The sequence below is a fragment of the Chrysemys picta genome, chromosome 20, assembly GCF_011386835.1.
Source record: "Chrysemys picta bellii isolate R12L10 chromosome 20, ASM1138683v2, whole genome shotgun sequence".
Lineage (NCBI taxonomy): Eukaryota > Metazoa > Chordata > Testudines > Emydidae > Chrysemys > Chrysemys picta.
Genome location: NC_088810.1, coordinates 2,554,311 through 2,559,949, shown reverse-complemented (window position 1 = coordinate 2,559,949; position 5,639 = coordinate 2,554,311). Strand labels below are relative to the sequence as shown.

Genomic DNA, 5,639 nt, shown 5'->3' with positions numbered 1-5,639 from the left:
AGGGGTTTTTTTCCTGTTTGTCTTTGAAAGCAGCGAGCAAACAGCCCAGTTCCAGCGCTGCTGTTCCCAGCCAAGGAGCCTGGACGTCGACCCCAACCAAGAATCCTGAACATCACAGACGGTGGGAGATTAGGGGCAGGTCTGCACTAGAAATTGACATCAGCACAACTGCACCCCTGTAGCGCATCTGGGGAGATCCTCTAAGCCAGGGTGGGCAAACTTTTTGGCCTGACGGCTGCATCAGACTTCCAAAATTGTATGGAGGGCCACTTAGGGGAGGCTGTGCCACCCCCACAATTCCTGGTGACCTAGGCAACCGCCTAGGTTGCCTAAATGGAAGCGCTGGCCCTGAGCTTGGCAGCTGGATGGCGCCTGCTTGTTCCTAGCCCTGCTCCAGCCTGGCTTCTCTCCAGGGAACCTGGCTCAACCCGCAGCCCCAGGTCCTGATTTCTGATGGGGAATAACACACAAGCAAACCAGCCCCAGAGCTTGTATTAGAGTCCAAACACAGAGCGCGGCTGCCTGTAGCATATTGCTGGGCACAGCATGAAGCCCAATCAAGATCCAGGGTCCCGGGTGCTGCACAAACCCCGTGAGAGATCCCTCTGCCCCTAAAAGTGTCTGATCTATTTAACATCTTAATTCTGGTCTGGAAGAGGGGAGCTGTCATAAACATACAGCTAAGGGTAGCATACAGCTCAGGGTAGCATAAAATCCCTCCTTTACCTGTAAAGAGCTAAGGACCAATAAGGGAAGAAGATACTTTCAAATCTGTGGGAAAGCCATACCTGAAATAAGCATCTAAGATTACAAATTGTAAGTAATAGCAAGAAAATATGTCAGATTATCTTTTGTTTTAGCTTGTAATTTTTCCCTATGCTAAGAGGGAGGTTTATTCCTGTTTTTTGTAACTTTTAAGTTTTGCCTAGAGGGGGAATAATAATATATGGAGATATACCTATCTCATAGAATTAGAAGGGACCCTGAAAGGTCATAAAGTCCAGCCCCCTGCCTTCACTAGCAGGACCAAGTACTGATTTTGCCCCAGATCCCTAAGTGGCCCCCTCAAGGATTGAATTTACAACCCTCAGTTTAGCAGGCCAATGCGCAAACCACTGAGCTATCCCTCCCCCTCTGTGTGTTAAACCTTATTACCCTGTAAAATTACCTTCCATCCTGATTTTACAAACGTGCATCTTTACTTTTTTTCTTTATAATCAAGTTCTGTTTTTAAGAACCTGATTGGTTTTTAGTGTCCTAAAAACCCAAGGGTCTGGTCTGTGCTCACCTTGTTTACCTATTTGGTTGGTATATTATTCTCAAGCCTCCCCAGGAAAGGGGGTGAAGGGGTTTGGGGGGATTTGGGGGGAACAGGAATTCCAAGTGGTCCTTTTCCTTGAATCTTTGTCTAACTCACTTGGTGGTGGCAGCAGTACTCATCCAAGGACAAGGAAGAATTTGTGCCTTGGGGAAGTTTTTAACCTAAGCTGGTAGAAATAAGCTTAGGTGGTCTTTCATGTGGGTCCCCACATCTGTACCCCAGAGTTCAGAGTGGGGAGGAAACCCTGCCATGGAGGTAGAGGTGGGATCATTTTGAACCAGAAGCACAGACCTCGCAATATTAAAAGAACATTTTTTTTTGGTTTTGTTTTGTTTTAGCTGAGAGCAGCTGGAGTTTTGTTTTATTTTCTTTGCCTGGAGGCAGAGTCCTTAAGCGCTGCAAGGAAATTCACTAGCTGTTTTTTTTTCTTTCTTTCTAGCTCTCGGGTTAGACTAGGCAAAGCGCAGGGAGACTAGGATGATGAAAAGTGATGTCCAAAAGAAACGAGATTTAGCCAGATTGGAAGCTGAAGAGAGACAGAAAGAACATAAAAGACAGATGGCCTTAAAACACTTGGAGTTGGAAGCGGAAGAGAAAATGGAGACGCTTGGATACAAAGTTAGAGCTGAAGCACTTGGATCTCAAAAGGGCTAAGCTGGGTCTAGCCAAAGCCTGAAATACCACCTTGTGCACCAGCTGAGAGCGGTTCACAGCCAACGAAAACAACCCCAGCACCTGCATCGCTTCCAGGGGGACCAGGCCCAAGTCCCCAATCCAAGGAGGCACTGATGTCTCCAGCATCAAGGGAACAGTTACAGGCCGAGCAGGAAGCAGATGACAGCCTTCAGAAAGCTTGGGCGGTGGCATGAAGCACCCCACCGCCTCTCAGCTCTTCTAACCCATCCCGGTTTGTTGTGGAACAAAGACTTTTATACAAGGAGACTCTTTCTGGTGGACCCCAGGAAGACTGGCATCCTCAAAGACAGTTGGTAGTTCCCACTAAGTATCGGGTAAAGCTCTTGAGCTTAGCCCATGATCATCCCAGTGGCCATTCTGGGGTGAACAGAACCAAAGACCGGTTGGGGAAGTCCTTCCACTGGGAGGGAATGGGCAAGGACGTTTCTAATAATGTCGGGTCTTGTGAGGTGTGCCAACGAGTGGGAAAACCTCAAGACCAGATCAAAGTCCCTCTCCTGCCACTCCCCATAATTAAGGTTCCCTTTTCAGTGAGTAGCTGTGGATATTGTGGGTCCTTTCCCAAAGAAGACACCCAGAGGAAAACAATACATACTAACTTTCATGGATTTTGCCACCCGATGGCCAGAAGCAGTACCTTTAAGCAACACCAGGGCTAAAAGTGTGTGCCAGGCATTAGCAGACATTTTTGCCAGGGTAGGTTGGCCCTCCGACATCCTTACAGATTCGGGAACTAATTTCCTGGCAGGGACCATGAAAAACCTGTGGGAAGCTCATGGGGAGAATCACTTGGTTGCCACCCCTTACCACCATCAAACCAATGGCCTGGTGGAGAGGTTTAATGGAACTTTGGGGACCATGATACGTAAATTCGTAAATGAACACTCCAATGATTGGGACCTAGTGTTGCAGCAGTTGCTTTTTGCCTGTACCACATCCCAGTTTAGGGTTTTCACCATTTGAACTTGTGTATGGCCGCGAGGTTAAGGGGCCATTACAGTTGGTGAAGCAGCAATGGGAGGGGTTTACGCCTTCTCCAGGAACTAACATTCTAGACTTTGTAAGCAACCTACAAAGCACCCTCCGACACTCTTTAGCCCTTGCTAAAGAAAACCTAAAGGATGCTCAGGAAGAGCAAAAGGCCTGGTACGATAAACATTCCAGAGAACGGTTCTTCAAAGTAGGAGACCAAGTCATGGTCTTAAAGGCGCTCCAGGTCCATACAATGGAAGCATCGTGGGAAGGGCCATTCATGGTCTAAGAGCACCTAGGAGCTGTTAACTATCTCATAGCCTCCCCCACCTCCAACATAAAGCCTAAGGTATACCATGTTAATTCTCTAAAGCCCTTTTATTCCAGAGAATTAAAGGTTTTCCAGTTTACATCCCAGGGAGGAGATGACGCGGAGTGTCCTGAAGGTGTCTATTACGAAGGAACAAGTGACGGTGGCGTGGAAGAGGTGAACCTCTCCACGACCCTTGGATGTATGCAACAACAGCAGATCAAGGAGCTGTGCACTAGCTTTGCGCCAATGTTCTCAGCCACCCCAGGACGGACCGAACGGGTCTACCACTCCATTGACACAGGTAATGCTCACCCAATTAGAACCCCACCCTACCGGGTGTCTCCTCACGCCAAAACTGCTATAGAACGGGAGATCCAGGACATGCTACAGATGGGTGTAATACGCCCCTCTAACAGTGCATGGCCCCTCAGATGTAATCACTCCCCTCCCAGAAACAGGAATAAAAACCAGGAGATTGAACTTCCAACCCTCCCTGCTCTAACCCACCAGACCCCAAACCCTTCCCAGGCCTGAGAATGGTTTACAGTGCTGTGTGCACCAAGTCCACAAGCTCAGGTCTCACAGACTGCAGTGTAGATGTGCCCTCTTGGAGCTGCATAGCCCCAAGTGCTGTCCCGCCCTCTTAATTGGCCCAGCTGGGAGCATCTGTTCTGGCACAGGGGAGGGAGGGGATTGGACCTGTGACACTGCTTCCCATCTTTTTCATAGTAATGTTATGATATGCTTGTGTCACAAGCATAATGGATTTTATTCAAGATGGGTCTAGTGAGATGTCATTGGAAAGGTTATGATTTACTGACCATGGTTATTCTATTTGTATGCATGTATCATGTTTGTATCTAAAGTTAGGAACATTGACTCTACATCTGTACTACAAAAGTGTTCGCACCTTGGGAATGCCCACCAGACAGAATGCAATCAGTTTGGCTGGTTAGCTGGGAACAGACAATGAACCATTAGGGAGAACAATAGGTCTTTGAAGGTACTAATATCCCACGTTCCTGAGAAGCTTCCTGGGGATGCTTCAAACATCCTTAGACTCATGGCTGCTTTGATATTGTAGGGTCATGTGATCAAATCACCTGGTACTGGACTCCATCTTTGACTACTAATATTCTTCCACTGAGGGGAGGGGAACCACACTGGAAAACAGATTGCTCCATATGTAAATCCTATTTAAGGCAGGGAAGTGAGTCAATCAAGGTTGATTCTTCACAGAATCCCTACCAAGGATGACTGCTGAAAACATCTAAGAAACAAGAATGGGGAGGGGGGATGTACTGAACCCACGCTGGAAAATGTGTCTGGCCTGTGAAAGAAATACCTGGAGTTTTAAGGGGTAAGCAAGAACAGGGGTTCATGGCTGATCAGCACCCATCCAAGAATCCACTATCTCAGTAACTCTATACAATGGGGACTTCTCAGGGAACGCGTAGACTATGGAGACTGCTTGACCAAAGGACTGACTGACCCCCATGTTGCAGCATAGATCTTTTCAGCAAGCTGGAAGAAACCATAAAAGAGGGGACGTGACATCATCACTTGTCCTTACTCCCCCCCCAACTCAACCTCCGGAAACACATCTGGAGAACAAAGACTTTGAACTGGGGAAGGGTGGTCCCAGACAACAGGATCCCCCCCAATTAGGTGCATCTTGGGGTCCCAGGGCACCACAGCCCCCTTGGGAGGTCAGAGCCCCATCTGCCTCCCAGCCATTCCACCAGCCAGCTCTGAAACTCTCCCCCCACCTTTGTTTAGTTTCCCGGGCAAAAGTGTCACCTGGCCTCTAACCCCTTCCTGGGTTCTCACGTTACATGGTCAGGTATCTTCCCTCTGCCAGTCTCCCATCCCCCCACGCAGACCATCCTAGCCACACTCTCCTGCCTTCCCAGCCAACACTCCCCACTCAGCATTCAAAGACCACATTAAGAACAGTCCCAGTTCATCACATCTCTCCCCCTTTCGAGACCAAACTGAGCGGGATCACTTTAGCCAGTGCACCCCTTAGGTCTGGGTGCTCGATGACACTCGTAGCTCGCATGTGGGAAGGCTTATGCGGCCCGTGCCCTTTTCCCACCCCAATACCCCTGGGGTTCCAACTGGGCTGGGGTCTTCTCCCAGCGCTCCAGTCTGGAGGTCGGTGATTCGGGCTCTCTTCGTTCAGAGCCCCCCTTTTTATCCTGGCCGCCCTCTGGAAAGGCTCCTCTATGCTGGGCAAGAGTCCTAAAGCCGTTTTCCCCTTGTCCCGGGCCTTCCTCCCCCTCTGACAGGGGTCACAGGATCGGCAGTACTGCCGGACAGTAACGAAGACCCCAG

General features: G+C 49.1%; 1 protein-coding gene across 2 annotated transcripts in view; it reads right to left on the bottom strand.

Annotated features, from left to right (window-relative positions):
* The window catches only part of LOC101947108 (interferon-inducible GTPase 5-like), a 370,729-nt gene that overhangs the window by 325,048 nt on the left and 40,042 nt on the right, over window positions 1-5,639 (bottom strand). The gene's annotated exons all lie outside the window — the stretch shown is intronic.